The sequence below is a fragment of the Aythya ferina genome, assembly GCF_964211825.1.
Source record: "Aythya ferina genome assembly, chromosome: 14".
Lineage (NCBI taxonomy): Eukaryota > Metazoa > Chordata > Aves > Anseriformes > Anatidae > Aythya > Aythya ferina.
The window spans coordinates 11,101,769-11,122,430 of record NC_140312.1 but is presented as its reverse complement, the minus strand read 5'-3'; the positions used below and the strand labels follow the sequence as shown (position 1 = coordinate 11,122,430).

The 20,662-nt window shown below is 50.0% G+C and overlaps 1 long non-coding RNA gene across 1 annotated transcript; it reads right to left on the bottom strand.

Annotated features, from left to right (window-relative positions):
- Nucleotides 1-1,528: 1,528 nt before the first annotated feature.
- Nucleotides 1,529-19,902, bottom strand: LOC311444604. The gene is made up of 3 exons (XR_014697979.1): nucleotides 19,377-19,902; nucleotides 17,883-17,998; nucleotides 1,529-5,970 (listed from the first exon to the last, which is right to left on the bottom strand). It is a non-coding gene; the product is annotated as an uncharacterized lncRNA (long non-coding RNA).
- Nucleotides 19,903-20,662: the final 760 nt, after the last annotated feature.

Here is a 20,662-nt window from a genome sequence, read left to right as displayed (position 1 = left end):
CTGACACCATCCCTGCTTAGTCTCAAGGCCGACATTTTTTTTCAGATTTTCACCTCGTTTAAGGATGGTCAAAATGGTGGCAAATTTAAAATACTTCCCAGTTTCCTCTCTCTTCTGCAAAATCCACTGCCCCTTTTAGTAAAGAGGTTCTGTGTTTATTATCAACCAAGAGTCAGATCTTTCTGCACCAAACCACCTCAATGCAACTGCTCTTGAATGTTTGTGTCTCTAACCCACTCAAACTCCTTTCTGACTGGGTTTTTATTTATTCATCTTTCATATTTTCCCCTTGTCAGCCAGTAAAGTCAGTTCATTCTGCATTCAGGCACAAGCTGGCATTCCTTGTGAAGACCCACTGTTTCAGAAAACAACTGTTTCATTCCCCATCTGCTTTAATTGCAGCAAAGGCCATCTGTCCCCTACCTTCCTGCTGAAAAAAAAAAAAAAAAAAAAAAAAAGATATAATAAAAAATCACATTTGCCACCCTAGAAGAGAGAGGGAGCATCTGAGCTCAGCCCCGGTTCCACCCTGTATGGAGGACCCCAAGGGTCAGCAGCATCCTCTAAGGCCTCTACCCCTCAAACACCTGCTGAAGGGGGCAGGTTTTCGTTCACTTTTTAATATTTTGCCCCTGTGGTTTCCCAGTGATGCCTGTAAAGCAAATCACTACTCTGGTCTCTGCCTCCCTCCGCAAAAGGAGCTCCTGGCATGAAGAGTCCAGCTACAGACACCACAGAGCTCAGCATCTCAAGGACAAAATCCCTCCCTGCCTCAGCGAACCTTTGGCTCTTCTGCCAGGTAGCAGTGACCACCAACAGCATAGACAGACAGTTTGCAAATCCCCAGCATCTTCCACATTAGTTGAAAACACGTTTCAGCAGACCCTATCAAAGTCCAAGTGTGGCCTCGCCAGGGCTAAACAGAGGAAGAGGATCACCTCCCTCAACCTACAGGCAACCCTCTTCCTAAAGCACCCCAGGATCCTGTTGGCCTTCTTGGCCACAAGGGCACACTGCTGTCTCATGGTCAGTCTGCTGTCCACCAGGACCCCCATGTCCCTCTCTCCAGAGCTGCTCTCCAGCAGGTCAGCCCCCAGCCAGTACTGGTGCCTGGGGTTATTCCTCCCTAGGTGCAGGGCCCTGCACTTGCCTTTGTCGAACTTCATCAGGTTCCTCTCGGCCCAGCTCTCCAGCCTGTGCAGGTCCCTCTGAATGGCAGCACAGCCCCCTGGGGTATCAACCACTCCTCCCAGTTTTGTGGCATCCACAAACTTGCTGAGGGTGCACTCTATTCGGTCATCCAGGTCACTGGTGTGAGTTGAACAAGACTGGACCCGGTACTGACCCCTGGGGGACACCGCTATCTACAGGCTTCCAACTAGACTGCACCTCTGAGCACAACCCTCTGAGCTCTGCCATGCAGCTGATTACCAATCCACTTCACTGTCCGCTCATCCAGACTGCACTTCCAGAGCTTGTCTATGAGGATGTTATGGGAGACAGTGTGGAAACCTTGTCAAAGTCAAGGTAGACAATATCCACTGCTCTCCCCTCATCTACCCAGCCAGTCATCCCATCATAGAAGGCTATCAGGTTGGTTAAGTGTGATTCCTGCTTGGTGAATCCATGCTGATTACTACCGATCACCTTCTTCTCCTCCACGTGCTTGGAGATGATCTCCAGGATGAGTGATTCCATCACTTTTCCAGGGGTGGAAGTGAGACTGACTGGCCTGTAGTTTCCTGGGTTCTCCCTCTTGCCCTTTTTGAAAACCAGAGTGACATTGGCTTTCTTCCAGTCCCCAGACACCTCTCCTGTTCTCCACAACCTTTCAAAGATGATGCTATCAATAACATCCACCAGCTCCCTCAGCACCCATGGGTGTATCCTATCAGGGCGCACGGATTTGTGGGTGTCAAGTTTGCCTAAATGATCTCTAACACGATCCTCTTCAACCAAAGGAAAGTTCTCCTTTCTCCAGACTTCCTCTCTTGTCTCTAGGGTCTGAGATTCCTGAGGGCTGGTATTAGTAGTGAAGGCTGAAACAAAAAAAGCAGTCAGAAAATCTGCCTTCTCTGTATCCTTCACCACCAGGGCACCCACCCCATTCAGCAGCGGGCCCACATTTTCCATAGTCTTCTTTTTCCTATTGATACATTTGAAGAAGACCATCTTGTTGTCCTTGAAATCCCTTACCAGTTTGGCCATCCTGCTAGCACAGACATGCATGCCCCTCTTAGTGAGGTAGATCCCAACTCTCCCCATCAGTTCTCAATCTTCAAGCAGGGTTCCATGGTTATAGAAACCAAAACCCTCTTGCCAACACCAGCAGCACAGACAGCTGTTAACTTTGAATATCCATCTTTTAATTTCTCTCAGGTAGACGAGGACTGGGATAGAGGTAGGCCTCCAAAATCTCCTATTCCACTGGCTTGTCAAAGGCTCCAGTGAGCAGCATGTCTGCCCAAAAGAAGCCAAGATTCATTTCAGTTCTCCACCAGCAGAGCTGTCGTGTTCTGGGGGGTTTCCTTGGCTTACCCCTGTCTCACTGTGTTCCTGCATCTCCTGCCTGTTAATGTCACCTCCCTGGCCACTGCCAGTAGGGGAGTGCAGAACTGAGTGATGCAGCTGTAGGCACCAGTGCTGCCTCTCCCAGAGAGCAAAACAGTTTGGAGGCCTAATCCAGCTCTCTCCTCTGCAGAGAGCCCTCCCCTGGCTGTGTGAGCATTGTCCTGCTGTCTTTCTGCAAGATGCTCAAGAGTCCAAAGAAAACAAGTTGGGTACATACACTGTCTGGAGACAAAACAGTACTTTCACTAGAGGGATAAAACCCATCATGGAAAGCCTTTTCTCTCTTGGCAATCAAAGGGACAAAGACCCAACAAAAGTTAAGAGCTAAGTGGTTTCTTGCACATGGGAGAAAATCTACTAGGGTTCTCTCTAGCCCCCTTTATATTGTATTAACCTAGGAGCAAGGAAGAAAAAAGTCAGTCATCTTTTGAGGAAATGAGTGCCTCTTTTATTTGCTGCCCTCCCCAGGAAACTCATTCTCTCCTTGTCCACCCACACAAGCAGGAATGATGAATGGAAGCAAAATATAAACAGATTAGCCTTTCTTTTTCTTCCTAGCCTTCCCAATCAGATGTTTTGGTCCATGCCTTGGTACCCAAATTTTGCACGTCAATATTTCTGACCGCTTGCCTGTGTGGCTCATAGTGCCTTTCAGATGTTCTGTTTGTTAGACATGTACATAGGCATCCATGACATTTATAAGCAGCTCCAGCTTCAGAGGGTCTCACACCACTCAGTGTGGAGGAGGCAGGGGGAAGTCTGCTGCTGAAGAGCCACTGCCACATCAAACCTCTCTGCACTAGGGTGCTTTTTTTGGCTCCCTGCTTCTGCAGCCCCCAATCTCCAGGCCATCAGCCATCCGGCTCTGTGAAAGGGACCATTCCATCTCAGAGACTCTCCTCAGGATTGGATTTCTCTATCAGCTACCAGTGCATCAGATACATGTATGTCTGTGTACCCCTTGGTTCCCAAAGCCTCTGGCAGACCAAACTGTGTCATGGCTCCCTTGGTCTGGAAGTCCTAATCGGTAAGAGAAGGTTGAACCACTGCCTCTCACTGGGTTAGGAGTCATTTAGAAAATTCTGCTTTTGGAGGTGTCATTTCAAACATGGAAATTTTTGCTGCGAAAACAGATGGAGCAACCTGGAGGGCTGTGTGACAGCAGGGAACCCTTCCTGTGAAGCAGCACTGTGTACTGACAAGAAACTCTTCATCTGTAGCCCCACCAGTTCTCCTACGTCCACCCCAACTTTTAATTAAAAAAATAACAACATCAAGTAAAGGTGAGTGTATGTGGGTTTTGCTCAACCTGAAACCATTTTCTGACCAACAGTGGTGAAAAATCTTTCACACTAAACTCCTGCCAGAGACAGAAGAATGCACACAAAGGGCCACCAAGTGATGCTGACACACAAGAAGCCATTGCAGACAGACCACAGTGCCCAGCATGGGCAGTAACTTCCCTTCATATTGCACTTTAACCTCATAGTAACACTCCAAATCCTTCATGGCAACTGCATGTCACAACAGAGCAGGAATTCTTTGCTACTACAGCATCAGCCAAGCACAAGGTAGGCTTCTAATGAGTTCAAGGTGGCAGCTAACAACCCAGGCAGTGCGGAGGTTTCGTGTTATTAAATTCCATACTCAGCACCAACACTTCTCCTTTCAGCCCACCCCGGTGTTTGGCATGGGTGACACATTGCAGAGATTGGGTACTGGCTGGGGGGGGCAACAAAAGAGGATGATGGCAATGGGGTGATGCCAGCAAGTTTGAAACTGGGGTGTGTGCACAACCACTGAAAGGCTCATGAAAGCATTTACATTAAAGCAACAGCTTTCTGCACTGCAAAATACATGTGTCATGGAGGTGAACTCTTACTGAGCACTGAGGGCTGCCTGCAGAGTCAGGAAAATGTTCCTCCTCCCCACTTTTGCCTGTTTGATGTATTTTGTTATAAAAATATGCTGAGTGGGTATATGCCTTATTACATGTATAGAAAATAGAGAGAAGGACATGAGGCGCCATGAGAACAATAGAGACACAGAAGGCTTCTTGTCTGACTTGGACTTTGATTTCCTTTTAGGTTTAAATGTTGTCTGCCACTGTTTAGGGAAGAGACTTTCTCTTTCAGACCATTTCTGCTGTAACAAGTTAATGTTTACAGACACACCATGGCTGGAGAACACCCTCGATATTGCAGAAGCAGTGACTTGTTTAATGGATTCAAATAAATTGAAAAGCAAAGCCCAGAAGCTGAAGTGGCAGCATCTAAGCCCTGTACTGAGAGGTGCAGAGACCTTACAGTGAGATTAAATATAGGTCTCACAAACCAGAATAACAGTGCTTTTACTGAGAAGATAATCAAGCCCTGGAGGAAATTACATGATATAAAGCTTAGATTTAAAATAAATGTGAAATGAGTTGGTGGATTCGGGACCAGTTCCTTATGGAAAAGTTTTCACATCAGAAAAATCACTTGATGAAACTGGCTTTTTAATTAGCAGTTCTGGCAGAAAGCCAGGAGGATGAAAGGGGTGGTGGAGCCTCAGTCCTCATCTAGCCCTTTGCAAGGAGGGCCAGGGACAGTGGAGGGCTGGGATAAGAAAGGGGTGGACTCTGCATAGGCCAGGCCAGGACACAGGCTGTGACTCTGCACAGAAGGAGCAGCCCTCTGACAGCATCAGACATTTTGGTAGTAAGGTCCCAAATCCAATCCCCCTGCTGTGATGCCCAGCCAGAAACTGGCCACATGACATGGCCACCGTCTTGACCAAGCACTTCTGCAGCCAGTTCAAAAGATACAAATAAAAAAATAAAGACCAAGCTGTTTTTTCTTCTCCTTCTTTCTTTTCTTGCTTCACATCAGACTGTAATCCTCTCCTTCGCAGTTTAATTGTATCCTTATTTCTCCTTCTCCCAATGAGTTAATGTGAATGATTTTACGCCAAGGTGGAACATGAAGTCTTTCTCCATGCTGAGCTTGACAGCAAAATGCGGGGCCCAGGAGGCACATGATATCCTGCTTCTCATGTGAGTGGTGAATTAAAAAAAAAAAAAAAAAAAAAAAAAACCTCCAAGCATCTGAGATTCAAGTTCCAATTTTCAGCTCAATTTTCATCTCTCTTTCCTCCCTGCAAAGTCTGTTCAACAGCAGTGGGAGGTTACAAATAGAGCAAGGCAGCTCATCTGCTGCATCTCACTTGCGTGATCCATGAGAACACACACACGCATGCAGGAACCATCCTCCACAGGCACTTGACTTTCCACAGTGTATCTGTGGAGTGATCATCATGGGTCTTTCCTGGTTTGTAGCTCCCTCATCAGCCCTTCACTGTGCACCTCCAGGCTGGAGCTGAGGATGCAGGCAGCACCACGTGTCTGCACTGAGATTAACCCTGCAAAGTCAGGAACAACATTTTGTATTTCCTCGTTCAAAATTCATCCTCTGGGAAGGCTGCCAGGCCAGCTCTGCAAAAGAAAGGCTTCAGTGAAAATCTCTGCTCTCCAGAGGAGTGATGGGGTATGGATGTCAACACAGCTTACCTGGGTGGGTGACCCCTGTAACTCCTGCTCTGACCCCTAATGACATGGTGGCAATAAGGCAGCACACATATAAACTAGTTGGGTCAGGGATACAGGGATGAAGGGAGGTGATCACATTTAGTCTGGCCAAGGGGAGGCTAGAGGCTGAATTAATGGTGGCATAAAACTACCCAAAGAGCATGTACGAGGACAACAGAGAGAAACTCTCCTTGGTCGGGGCATATCACAGAAGGCAATGTTCCTACATTACAGCTTGGGGTGTTTAGGCTGGACACACAGAAAATTTTCCTTCACAGAAGGTGATGTACCCCTGGGAGAGGCCACAGCAGGGGGTGCGTCTCCATCATTGGGGTTAACGAGCATCAACCCAACGAGACCACAGCCATCCCAACCCAGCACTGGCAACAGCAGTGCTGCAAGTGGTCGCTGGCCAAAGGCGTCCCAGGGCTCCCATCGCTTCCCCTCTGGGCCGCCTCCCCGCCGGCCCTGCAGGGGCCTGGAGGGCGCTGGGACACCGGGGGGCAGCGGCCGGCCCTGCACGGAGCACCCCAGGGCCCCAAGCCCCGGGGCCGGGCCCAGCTCCGGGCCGAGGCCTCTGCGGCGGCGGCCGGGCCGCGTCCCGCCTGTCCCCGCCAGGTGGCAGCAGCGGCCGCGGCGTCACGGCCAGCCCGGGGCCCAGGGCACGCTGGGCTCGGGGGGAAAGGCCCGGCTGCAAGTGGTTTGAACAGGTGGTGTAATAAAACAGCAGAAAATGGAGAAATGCAGCTCGCACACGAATCCTAGCGCCCTCCACACGCTCCCCCCCACCCCCCATTCGTGCAGCATCGGGAGGATCCCGGATAGGTTTTCCCATGGTGCAGAGTAGATGCTGGCTGCTGAAAAGAAGCTCCTCTTTTACGGTCCCTTGAGCAATTATTTGTCCCTCTTTTTATTTTAGCTTACTAAAGTAACTACCTAATTAAGACATTTGTTGTCAGGCCTTTCTCACTGAGCTCCAGAAATAACCCTGCCCCTGTCCCTCACCTCACCTCACCTCATCTCACCTCACCTCACCTCATCTTACCTCACCTCACCCCACACCACCCCACACCACCCCAAATCATCCCACACCACCTCACCTCACCCACCCCAGTGCAGAACAACATCTCCCTTGCACGTGCTGGAGCCCCTTCCTTTTCCTAAAACATTCCAGTAGCCAAAATCCTCATTTGTAAGCCATAAAAACAAAACAGACCCTATATATAGACACACTGTGAGAGGTTGAAACCACCCTAATAATGGTCCCTAGGGAGGGAGAAGGACCTGTTGCTGTGCTGGCTGCGTTTCTTATCAGCTCCAGGTGATTCCTGCTCTCCCCAGTGGCAGGATTTGAGTGAGCTATGAAACTGCTGTGGTTCTCTCCTCCAAGCAGGAACTTGAGGATCTAAAAGCATATGGCCAGCAAACAACCCACACTTGATAAAAATACACCCACAGTAGTGCTCAGTGGGCTGCCAGGGCAGAGTGCTGCTACTATTCTTTTAGGAACTGGGGCCCCAAAGCGTCCCTTTGTGTTACACCAAGAGTCATCCCAGCACATGCCACCCTCTTACTCCATCCCCCTCCAAGACGCATGGGAATTATTTCATAGAAGTGAAGCTGTTTCCCAGCAGACACTATGCCAGCATGGACCCTGAAGCCTCTCTTGTACTGTTGGAAACAGAACATCATGAGTTCCGGTACCTTTACAGGGTTTTCCACATTGCATCTTGTGGAGAAATATCAAGGGATGTTGCCTCTGCAGTGAGGGTGTGGCTTATGGCCTGAGAGATTTTAAATGTCACACCTCTTCAGCAAGATCCCAAGACACTGAGACCCATTATGGGGCAACATTTTCCAGCTGTTAGCCTCCAACTGTGCTATGGACAGCAGACATCCCAGGTTTTCAAACTTTGACCAGGTCTCAGTGAGACAGAAAGCAGTAAAATCCTGGCAGCTCCAAGGGCCATGACAATGCAACAGGCAACACCCCAAAGGCAGTTCTGAAAGAGATTAAGACAAATATTTAAAAAATAATAAATTAAAGGAATTACAATTAAAAAAATGAAGTGACTGCCACATTCCTCCTACAATGCAATATTTCTTAGTGCTCCCCATGGTAAGTCACTTGATAACAATGAAAGGAGGTATTCTTTCCACCCCATAGAATCATAGAATCATAGAATATCCCGAGTTGGAAGGGACCCATAAGGATCATCAAGTCCATCTCCTGGCACCACACAGGTCTACCCAAAATTTCAGACCATGTGACTAAGTGCACAGTCCAACAACTTCTTAAACTGCGACAAACTTGGTGCAGTGACTACTTCCCTGGGGAGCCTGTTCCAGTGTGTGACCACTGTCTTGGTGAAGAACCTCTTCCTGATGTCCAGCCTAAACCTCCCCTGCCTCAGCTTGACACCATTCCTTCAGATCCTAACACTGGTGACTTAAGAGAACAGATCAGCACCTACCCCTCCACTCTCCCTCGTGAGGAAGCTGTAGACTGCAATGAGGTCTCCCTTCAGCCTCCTCTTTTCCAGGCTGAACAGGCCAAGTGACCTCAGCCTCTCCTCATACGTCTTCCCCTCTAGACCCTTCACCATCCTCGTCACCCTCCTCTGGACACTCTCCAACAGTTTAATGTCCTTCTTGTACTGTGGTGCCCAGAACTGCACACAGTACTCGAGGTGAGGCCGCACCAGCGCAGAGCAGAATGGGACAATCACCTCCCTCGACCAACTAGCAATGCTGTGCTTGATGCACCCCAGGATACAGTTGGCCTTCCTGGCTGCCAGGGCACACTGCTGGCTCATATTCAACTTGCTGTCAACCACAGCCCCCAGATCCCTCTCTGCAGGGCTGCTCTCCAGTGTCTCGTCACCCAGTCTGTACGTACAGCCAGGGGTGCCCCGTCCCAGGTGCAGGACCTGGCACTTGCTCTTGTTAAACTTCATGTGGTTGGTGATTGCCCAGCTCTCCAATCTGTCCAGGTCCCTCTGCAAGGCCTTTCCACCCTCAACAGAGTCCACAACTTCTTCAAGTTTGGTGTCGCCAGCAAATTTGCTCAAAACACCTTCTAGTCCTACATCCAAATCGTTTAGAAAAACATTGAAGAGGACTGGCCCTAAAATGGAGCCTTGGGGACCCCACTTGTGACCATCTGCCAGCCTGATGTGGCCCCATCTACCATAACCCTTTGAGCCCTGCCCGTCAGCCAATTGCTCACCCATCGTATGATGTTTTTTGTTAAGTTGTATGCTGGACATTTTGTCCAGTATGATCCTATGGGAAATTGTGTCAAAAGCTTAGGTGAAGTCCAAAAAGATCAGCTGTTTTCCCTTGGAAATGGAAATCCAGGTTCACTTGTCTCTTCCTCCAGGTCCAGAAATAGATGGCCTTTAAATGGTGGTATCACATCTACTGCCCAACAGTGGTGATCCCCCTCATACCTTGTAGGAGGACTGCAGAGCTGAATGCTGGCCCATATTTCCATCTATCAACAAGGTTGGTCTGTGCTTCAGGTCCTCCTTCTCATTGAAAACTGTGAATTCTACCCAGGAAAGGCACTGGAGCATGGTTCAAAGACCAGATTTATGCCCACAGCAAAGACAGAGTCTGGGGACAGAGGACCTCCTCCCAGGTGTGGGCAGAACCACTGAAGGACAAGTCAGCAGTCATTAGTGTTGCAATACATGAGGGATGGCTTCAAACCCTTATTCTGTTTTCCCCCACTCCATCAAACCATATTTAGGGATCATCTCTGAATATCCTCCGAAAAGGCTTTGTTTGCTACCACAGTTGCTGTGAACAGCCTATAATGAGATGCCTTCATTGTTCTCACATACATGATTACCTGACAAGTAGTCCAGAAGTTACAAGCTATAAATTCCTTAGGGCCAAAGTTCCCATGTTCTCCAAACTGCCTGCTAGGCAGAGGGGCAACTACTTAAATAGGTTTGTTTACAGTCAACCAAGTGCTTGCATCTCAGGAGATCCAACCAAATTCCTTTCCTGGTGGCTGCCAGACACCATCAGAGTAAGCTCCATTGGGTGCACTGGGTGGAGCAGCAGATGCCCTTCTTGAATCTGTGCTCAGCCTGGAGGCTTGCAGGGCACCCAGAGGTCCATGTCCACTTGAGGGTCCAGACTTCTGGGGAAAGGTCAAGCTCATGGGACAAACCACCAATCTCAGAGAGATCAAGACTGAGCCCAGGGCTAGTGTGAAAACTCAGACCCAGCTCCAGGAGTTGTGGAAAGTCTTCTTGACTTCAAGCTTAATTCAAGAAACAGAAACAATTGGGCATCAAGGCTGAAAAATGCCAAGAGACACAATTGCTTCAGCTTCTACCCACTGATTTGTCTCTGTCTCCTGCAGCCACAATGAGGAGCTAGCTCCCTTGTGGCACTGGGCCCAGCATTGCTCTGGGGACAGAAATGGGCTCCTCCCTGTGTGGCTCCAGACCAGGCACCTCTGGCACACCAGGGCTTCCCTCAGCTCCATGGTGCTGCAGAAGCTGCAGAAATGCCTTTGTGTCCTTTCTGTTCATCTCTGGGTGGGCATCAATGAGAACTTCCAGGACAAGTCTTTTTCCACTTTCCTTGGAATTGGGAATTTGGGGGGGGGGGGGATTGTATTGGGCTTGCATGACAAGGTTTTGGTAGTAGGGAGTCTGCAGGGGTTGGGGTGCTGTGGGAAGAGCCCAGATACTGGGGCTCCAGCTGGCTGCAAAAAGGACCCAGCACTGGCCAGTGCTGAGTCATGAGCGTGTCCAGTTGTACCTCTGGGAGAGTTGATTTAAGAAAGGGAAAAAATGCTGTGCAACAGCAGCTGGGAGAGATTGGAATAAGAAACAGGCTTGCATCCACCAAGATCTGTGAAAGAGGGCAAGAGGCTCTCCAGGCACAGAGCAGCAGTTCCCCTGTGGCCTGTGGCGAGGCCCCTGGTGGAGCAGGCTGTCCCCCTGCAGCCCATGGGTCCCACATGGAGCAGATCTCCATGCTGCAGCCCCCCCCATGGGTGGAGGAGCCCCCGGTGGAGCAGGTGGATATGGCCTGGAGGAGGCTGCGGCCCATGGAGAGCCCCCACAGGAGCAGGCCCCGGGCCGGAGCTGCAGCCCGTGGAGAGGAGCCCCCACAGGAGCAGGGGGCTGGAGGGAGCTGCCACCTGTGGGGGACCTGTGCTGGAGCAGTTTGCTCCTGATAGATGGACCCCGTGGTACAGAGCAGTTCTTGAAGAGCTTCTGCCTGTGGGAAGCCCAAACTGGTATTTGAGAATAACTGTATCCTGTGGGAGGGACCCCATGCCAGGGCAGGGGAAGAGAGTGACCGTGAGAGTAGCACATAGTGAAGTGTTATGGACTGATCACAACCCCCATTCCTCATTCACTGTGCCACTCAGAGGGAGGAAGTAGAAGAGGATGGATGGGGGGGAGGTAGTTTTAGTTTGCTTTTATTTCTCACTGCTCTTGTCTGTTAATAGCAGGCAATAATTACATTAATCTCCCTTATGCTGAGTCTGTTTTGCCCATGACAGTAATTGGTGAGTGATCTCTCTGTCCTTAGCTAAACCTATGAGCTTTTTTTTTCATCATCTTTTCTCCTTCTGAGGAGGGCAAGTGAGAGAGCAGTGTGCTGTAGTTGAGCTGCGCATTGTTTTTTAAACCACTACAGTGTTTAAATTAATGACGCGTGCACAGCTCCACTGCCTCTGCTCTCCTCCAGGTAGGTACAACTGTATTCCTGGTTTTATCTAGCACCCTTTCAAATTACTGCTTTGGATATCAGCTATGTGTTTGCAAGGCTGCATTCATACACACAGATACATATATATCCTTGCAACACAAAAGGCAGGTCCTGAACTTCTGCGATGAGTGGAGCTACTAACCTACACTGCTAGAACAAGCGTTGAACACACCCATTTGCCAGTGCTGGTTGCAGTTTACCTCTGCAAGGATCAAAGATTCAAAGTCACAGCCTGTAGCATCAGCAGATGGGTACAGGGTGCAAGAGGTAGTAATTAGCTGAATGCAACAAGAGGTTCCTTTTTAAATAGGGACACGTGAGCTCAACAGCATCAATTACTCTCAATCCAGTAAGGAATCTACACACTTGTCTGTTCTGTATATGTTGATCTGCACAGTTGGCGTTTGCTCTTTGTGGTGTGAGTATTGGAGGTTTCCTTTCAGAGCTACGTAAACAACATCTCACAGAAGATGGGGATGCAGCAATGTGCCATACTGGTAGCAGCCAGCCTGCTTGGGAACAGAGGACTTGCCACATCCTCTTAAAGTTGGAAGGAACAGTTGGGTGAGCATCCTACCTCAAGATCCATGCCTCTGCTACTTTGTGAATATGTTCTGATAATCCACAAATATTTTATGCTAAACAGAAGAGCAATGATTTCATCCACTCTGTGAAGGAGTCTTTTAGTCCTGCTTAGCTGATCTGCAGTATCTGGCTGAAAGCACATGCTATGGAATTATGTTTGATGCTTCCTTGCTTTTTTTTTTGAGGGTGGGCAGGTCTTTAAGTCTTTGTGGTGTGATGCCTTTTGTTTCATGCAGTGTCCTACCCTGCATTCCCACAGCTCTGATGTCTGCTCCAAAGTAACAGGGAACTTGTCCCTCTCCGTCCTCTGGCACAAAGAATTGGGCTCACAGCTCAGCATCATAAGAGCTCCCAACTGAGCACACCACAAAATCTACAGGCACATCTGACGCTTCAGGTGCTTGCTGGTGCTGGATGCCAGATCCTCATCCTGGTAGGGAGCAACTGCTGAAATCTGATTCAGTTCCAGATTATGGTCCAATTAGGCACGTTCCCTGCAGCCCTGCCTTAGCACACAGTGCAGGAAACCTGTCCTGCTTTTAGCAGGGATAGAGTTAATTCTATTTGTAGAAGCTCATATGATGCTGTGTTTATGATTTATGATGAAAATAGTGTTGATAACACACCAATGTTTTCGTTGTTGCAGAGCAGTGCTTATACAAAGACAAGGACTTTTGAGCTTCTCGTGCTGCCCTGCCAGCAGGGAGGCTGGGGGTAAACAAGAAGCTGGGAGGGGACAGAACCAGGAGAGCTGACCCCAACTGAACAAAAGGATATTCCATACCACATGGCATCATGCTAAGCAATAATATTTGGGATAAAGAAGGAAGAAGAGGGGGACATTCATAGTGATGGCTTCAGCTTTGGACCCCTAAGGGCTCTAACTTCCATCTCTTTACCATCTCATGTGCTGCACTGGATTGGGAACATGCTCGCTAGGAGCAGGAAGAGGCAGTTTCTCCATGGGGTGATGGGAAGCAGTGCGTGGAGACACCTGGACTGATGTTGAAGAGTGATTCCTGAATGGGAAACATCCCACAGCTTTTGACAAGGTGGTCACAAACTGTCACTGTGGTGTTGGTGCCTGGAGCTTTAATAAGAAGAGCCACTGCAGGCAGCAGAGCAAATACGACTGCATTTCAACGTTCCTCATGGATGAGATGGCCACAGGAAGCCACTGGGCACAAATGTGCCTTCCTCACACCTCCTTGGCCACAATGAATCAGAGTAGCTCTGAACAGGAGCTGTGGCAGAGCAACATCTGTCCTCCAGTGCTAGTTATATCAAAGTATCCATCAGGAACAGCAATGAAGAATCTGAAGGAATGGTTTTACCACCACCAGATCATGATCCAGCCAGGAAGAAGTCTCCACAGTGCAGCCATCCATCAAATTCCAGCTGCACAGCCAGGAGGCTGAAAGACAAGCTCAACCACGAGCTGTTTTCACAAAACAAGCATGTCACCTAGACATCCACAGTTGTTTTGTGCCAGCAGCAAAGCATGTATCGACTACAGGAAACTTCCTCCAAATGGAGTTCAAGTTAACACACTGCACTCCTGCAGAGAAAACACTGCAGAGAGCAAACCAGAAGGAAAGAAATCCCAAAACATAGTTTTGGGCTGGCATCTGGGTACCAACTAGATTAAAGTGGTAAAAAAATTTGCATTGAGATGAGGGGTTTGCATAGCCATCAGCAGGTTGTCTGAACACTGCAGAACACCACTTGGACATGCGAATACACTGAAGACATTTCAAAGGACTGTAAAATATCTAGTCCATGATCTAGGAGTTGCTGACACCTTCACATGCTCTTTAAGCAAAGTGAGTTCAAAGTAGTGGGGAAGAATTACCTGCGAGAAGCTGAAGTGGGGAAGGGCTGTACTCTTACCCTCAGAAACCAGATGCTAGAGAAGACCAGAAAGCTCCCCTGGTTTTTGCCCGGACTGAGGAATGCTCAGACCTGAAGTCTCCAGAGCAAAGACTCCACTGCACACAATACAAGACTACTGCCTTCTCTGCCCCCGTGTTTCTGAGAGAACCTACAATGTCTGGACTGCTATTGAGCATGCCAGTGACCTAATCCATTGTGACCTAATCCAGCACCTTTTGGAGGCAGGATAAATCAGGTATTCTGGCATAGAAATGGGCTCCATTTCTGTCAGATAGGCCTGACAGAACAGCCTGGCAATATTCTGGACTGGGAAACCCAGGTGAGCTGCAGACAAAGCCTGACAATGCTTTTAAAAGCACACTCTCCAAAAATGTGCCTGAGGGGATAAATTCACAGTGCACAAACCCCAGCACATCTGTAAACCCAGAAGGAAAAGCAAGAGCAGAGATTGTGTCAGTGGGCTTGCTGCATGCTGTACAGATCAAGGACCGGGATTCATGCTGGTAGGAACAGCATTGCAGGAACACCCAGGCACAGTCGGCCACAGCTCTGGACACACCAGAAAGGCAGTTGAACAGGAATCATCAGCAAAAAAAAACACAAGCCTGACCTCACAATAATAAAAGGAACAGCTGGTGTGCCAAGAGCCAGAGCCAGCTGTCCCACAGAGCCAGCTGTGCCATCCCTGGGGACTCAGCACCTTCCCAGAAAACGCCACTTGGGAAGAGGGAAGGGAAGCTGGAGGCCCCACCAGGTAACACACCACTTCAACTAGAGGCAAACAAGCAAGCTGGACCCTGAGAGACATGCCATAATAAAGCAGAGTGTATGTAGCCCCTGTTCATGTAGGGTACATTTGCTGCTGTTGAACAAGGGCGCAATTTGGTTTAGGGGATGCAAAACCTTTGCTAACAACAGTATATAACACTGGGCCTTACTTCTTACCTGAGAAGGCAGGGCACAGCAAGCCCTGGTTTTATAAATTTTTGTCACCGAAAACCAGCAAGATTAGAATTTGATGGCCATTTGTTGCTGGTTTTCAAAAGAAGAGCAGCCAGCACTTCGGTCCCTGTTACTGGATTGTCTGAGGAGCTGGGGAACCCTGCTTCTCCCTAAATTCACAGGGAACCAAGGACTGGCAAAGCAGCTCCATCTCTGCAGGTGGCAACATGGCAGAGTCCTCCAAGGTTGGAAAGAGAAAGATTCAATTAGGTGGAAGACAGCTTGCTGAGAAAAAGACTACAGGAAAACCTACAGGCCAGTCAAGGGAGAAGAGAAAGCATGCTGCATAATTGGAGCAAGGCATCATGAAAACAATCCCAAGCTTAATTTACTTGGATGGATCTGCTGATTCACTTTCCTTTTTTCTATTTTTTTTATTTTTTTTTTTTACGAGTGAGCAAAAGAGGCATCTTTATAGCTTGCCGTGGGCACTGCAGCTGTGGGCAAGGAGAGGTTGGTGAGTCCTCAGGACATCTGTAGCAGGTGGTCATAAACACACAAACCCCATACAAAATCGGTGCCTGGTACCAATCTCCTGAAAACCTGGAGGTCAGGCTCCCCTGTAGGCTGCCCCCCAGCACAACAACAAGGGAACATCACTCCAGTGTTCACCCAAAACAGAGCATCAAAAGACTTGGAGCAACTTTTCTTAGAGAAGCGGTTACAACTGGAGGGCTGTAGTTAAATGTGGCCAAGCTTCTCCATTGTTATTTTACAATCGCTTGATGTTCTGAAAGATACTTAGAAAAATGACTTTAGCTGTCCTGTGCCAAACTGGGCGAGGGTAAAAAAAATGAAATTTGGCAGACATGTTATTCATTCAGTGTGTAGTTTGGATGACGTCCAGTGAATAAAGAGTTTTAACGGATCTGGGAGACTAAAAACCATTCACAAATAATTTGATTTAGGGTCATTGTGATTTATTTTTATAAATAATTTTCATTGAGAAGTATTTTTTTAATTAGAATCGACAGACCTAATAGCAACTCTATTGTGTGCACAGCTCATCATTCCTGTCTTCATAAATGACTTACATATGTGGTGTGCTAGTTTCTTGTTCACTGCACATGATGGGGCTTGTTCACGAGGCAATGAACTTCTTGCAGACAGTGTACAAGCCATGCTGAACTCCTCTTTCCATAGGCATTCTTTGAAGAGGACCCATGTGGAAAGCAAAGGAAGCTTTTGCCATTCTGTTGCACACTCCAGCTTGGGGGTTGGCCTCAGCCTTTGCACAAATCAGACACCCCCACACTGCTGTAATTGCCTTCTAGCTGCTCCACTCTGAGATCATAACAGCAACTTTGTGTTGATTGCTCTCCAAGCCCCAACATGGCGCAGGAAATACTTGATACAGCAGAATACATTAAAAGCTCCCTTTTCCCTGGTGGGAGCAGTGACCAAGGACCAGACCCATGCACAGACCTGACACGTCCTGGCATGAGGGAAAAGGTTTGTTCAATGGCACATCAAAACTTAATCACCTCCTACTCCAGTAGGTAGCTCAACCAGAGCTCAACTGAATAGATCTGGAAAGACTGAAGGAGAATTCAGTGACTGGGAGAAAAATGGCTCCATGGCTCAAATGCATGGTTCTTGGCAACATTCTCTGTGTGTGCAGTCTTTTCTTTGACTTGCACATTAATAGTTGCATCTCAGCCACTTTTGGTACTAATCTTATCTCTTGTTTAAATGGCTCTTAGATTCCCTCCTGTGATTATAAATGTTCATATAAGGTCTTGAAATCAGCAGAGCTGTTGCTTTGTAGTTGAATAATAGGCCTGGACTCCAAACTTTGAGATGCTCACTGTAATGATCAGGTATGTTCTTAAGAGCTCTCTGAATTGGGTTTTGAAACAAAAGTCCTATTGATCTTAAGCCTCAAGTCACAGCCATGACTCTGAAAACTCTGTCCTTCAGAGGAACTGACATTGGTGCAATAAGACTACTACAACAGTCAAAGAAAGGAGAATTTATCTCATGAGGGTAAACTACCAAAAATTTGTCTTACCTAGACTACCAAAACAGAGGCTGAAGGGTATATAATTGCTATGGTGAGGTAAGTGGAAGGGGAGAAAACATGAGAAACAGTTGTGAAAGCTCAAAGATGAAAGTTGAGCAAGAATCAATAGCTGCAAAGAAGTTATTGATATGTTCAAGCTGGAGATGAAAAGATTTCTGAGCTCTTGAGCAAAGAGGTCTGGGATGTCCAGAACCTGTTCAGCAGAACCTGAACAGGTTCTGCTCTGTTCTGCTGAACCATCTGTTCAGCAGAACCAAAAGAAGCCCAAAGTAGAGTTTGATAAGCATATGGAACATGTTGGTATGACTGCAACACCAAGATACAGCAGCACGTTACCCAGAAGGTCTCTACAAGATCCCCACCCAATCTTTAAGCTATCATTACCTAGACAAGGTACATAGAGAGTCCCCTGGCTCCAGCAATTTGTCTGTTGTCCACCTTTGCCACCTCGTCTTGCCTTGCTCGAGCAGTCAGCCCAGGCTAGCCCTCTGCACTGACCTGCCTTGGTCACCTCCTCTTAGCACTGGGCAGATGGACACAGGTCTCCAAGGCACAGCCATGGCCTGCTGCCTGCGAGGTGGTACTGTATTAAAGCTCCCATCCAAAAAGATTATCTATCAGGAAGAAGAAATGCCCTTATGCTTTGTTCTGTTTATTTAAATAAAAAAGGGCCTGCATTCCAGTCAAATTCAGACTCAAAAGCAGTGTTTGCATAGCTGTTGTGACCAGTGACACCGAGCAATGTTGGGCAGACCAGGCCACCAGTGCCTTCCCACCGAAGAGGAAGCATTGTCCAGCATTCCGAGGTCAGGTGTATCCACTGAGTGCATGCACTCTGGAAGTAACAATGCTGACCAATTTTTGAGAGGAAAATGACCTCTGCTGCTAGCCCTCCTCAAACAGCATCACTAGCACCACTAATTATCACTCCACCATGGTCAGAGACAGACAGACTGGACACGTGCTTCCTAGGCACCAGGTTTTCACCAAAGGAATTTCATCAGTAGTTATATATTTAGTTATATATACAATATACGCCTTTGTGCACCAATAAACTGGTGGTTTAGACACCATAATGGCACCTGCTGGCATTAGCAAGATGGCCTAATGGTTAGGTCTCATGTGAGGTTGGTTGTTACCGTTCCTCATCAGAGCAAAATAGGAGGGAAACTGGCAGAGCACCAGTGCTCAGCCTGCCCCAGGGGAGCAGGGTGGCAGTGCCAGCCTCACCAGAGCGCCCCTTGCTCACTGCCGCAGCCCCACCACGGAGCCCTGCCAGGACAGGCTTTCCCACTGCACCTGAGGTGCCTTGTTGCCTCAGAGCAGCCTTTGGAAGATCAGACCCAGCGCCTGGGCAGCACTGTGAGTCCCAGGCATGCAGGGCAGTCCTGCAAGGCTAAAAACAGCTTACTGCAAGCTGCAGCAAACTGCAGCTAGAAACCATTGCTTCTGTGCGAACAGTAAATTGTTTTCCTCTCTTTTTCAAGAATTATTAGCCATGTAGTCACTAATAACTACGGCTTTGATCATAACTATGGGGCAGACTGTTTATTTTTCCCATGACAGCTGAGAAACATTGAAGATGCAGTTGTTTTAGCAATTTAATCTCTTTCTCCTCAATGAACCCGTATGTTATTTACTCCAGCACAGGGCAGGTCCTGCAGGCAACTACGGAATCAGCCTCCTAAGCGGCCACGCTGCATACCACGCTGGCAGGTTTTTTTTGGATGCTTTAGGTAGCACTGATGTTCTCCACACCAGTCTGCCCTCGCTGGCCTGGGAGCAGCAGGCAGACAGGTAAGGGAATCGCAGCCAAACCGAGCCAGCCACGTTGCTCCCCGGCCCACAGAGCAGAACGAGGAAAAAGCACCCTTCCTTCAGCTGGAGCTGGCTTTCGGTTTGGGACTCGCGGTTCAGAACTCGGGGTCTCTACCCCCGCTAACAACGACTGGAAGCGAAAGGGCCCTCCGCAATCTGACAGCAGCGCCTTACCGAGGAGCTGGCAGGACACCTGCAGCGGGATGCTCCGGGGACTGCCCGCCCCCAGCTGCCCCCCCGGGGCCCGGTCCCGGCCCCGGTCCGGCTCCGGAGCGGCCCCCGGCCCCGCTCCCCTTCTCTGGCCGCCTTCTACCTGCGCCCTCCCGCGGGGCCGTCGCTCACCGGCCCGCAGCGGCTTCCACCGCCCTCCCGCGGGGGCCGGCGCTCGGGGAAGAGCGGCTCGGCCCGGCTCGGCTCCGCCGGGCCCGGCTTGGCCCGGCCCCGCCGCCACGGGCGGAGACGGAGGCGGTGCCGAGCCCGGAGCGCCGCGCTACGTCCCCACGGCCGCTGCCGCACCGAGCACCGGGGCCTCTCCCCGCACCCCCGGCGGCGGAGCGGAGCCCAATGGATCTCCCGGCGGCTCTCGAGACCCCTCTCGGCTCCGCTGCTCCGGATAAATATAAATAACTATATACTTTGTTAGCAGCCCCAGATAAATATATATCCCCTCCATCCCCATCCCTCGCAGCCCTCGGCCCTCCTACGTGCTCCGAGTCTGGGAAGCTCCTCAGGAATTAGGGTCCCGTCCGGCCCCTCCGCCCGGTGCCCCGCTCTGCCCCACACGGGAGCGGTGGCCCTCGCTCTCCGAGGTCTTCTGCTCAGCCTGCTGCCGGGGCCCTGCGGCTGCCGTCACCCCCAGGGATCTCCGTCAGGAGCCTGGCGGCTCTCCCCGGTCCTACCGGCAGAGCCCGGGCCGACGGCAGCACGGGATCAAGTCCCCTCACGGAGAAAGCAGCCGTGGGCCCCCGTTGGCTTGGAGCCGCGCCGTCGGGCCGGGCTCCGCCAGAAGCCGCCGATGAATGGGAGAGCCCGAGCGGAGGAGACCCGGGCATCTGCTCAGCCTCAAACCTCCCCAGCTCGTCGGTGTCCGGCGGGCCGGGTCCCGGAGGAGCGGGGAGGGGAAGCCACGGTGCCGAAGTGCTCACCCGGCACGGCCCCGCCGACCGGCGCGGGGCCCGGGCTGAAATTTTGTTTTCGGCATTTTCGTGCCCGGCGGCGGCCAGCCCCGAGTCTCTCTCTCCCTGTCGCCCCCGGCCCCGGCACGTTTGCCCCGTCTTCCTCCGGGGCTTGGGACGGACGCTGTCCCCGAGCGGACCGCCCGACGGGTCAAGGCGGTCCCGCAAATCCTCTTGCCGGTACCTCTTCCCGCTACCTGCGGTCCCCGCACACCCCGACCCTGCGGACAGCGGCTCCGGGTCGGTTAGGAGCCGCCGCCACCCGGGACTCGCTCTAGCACCGGG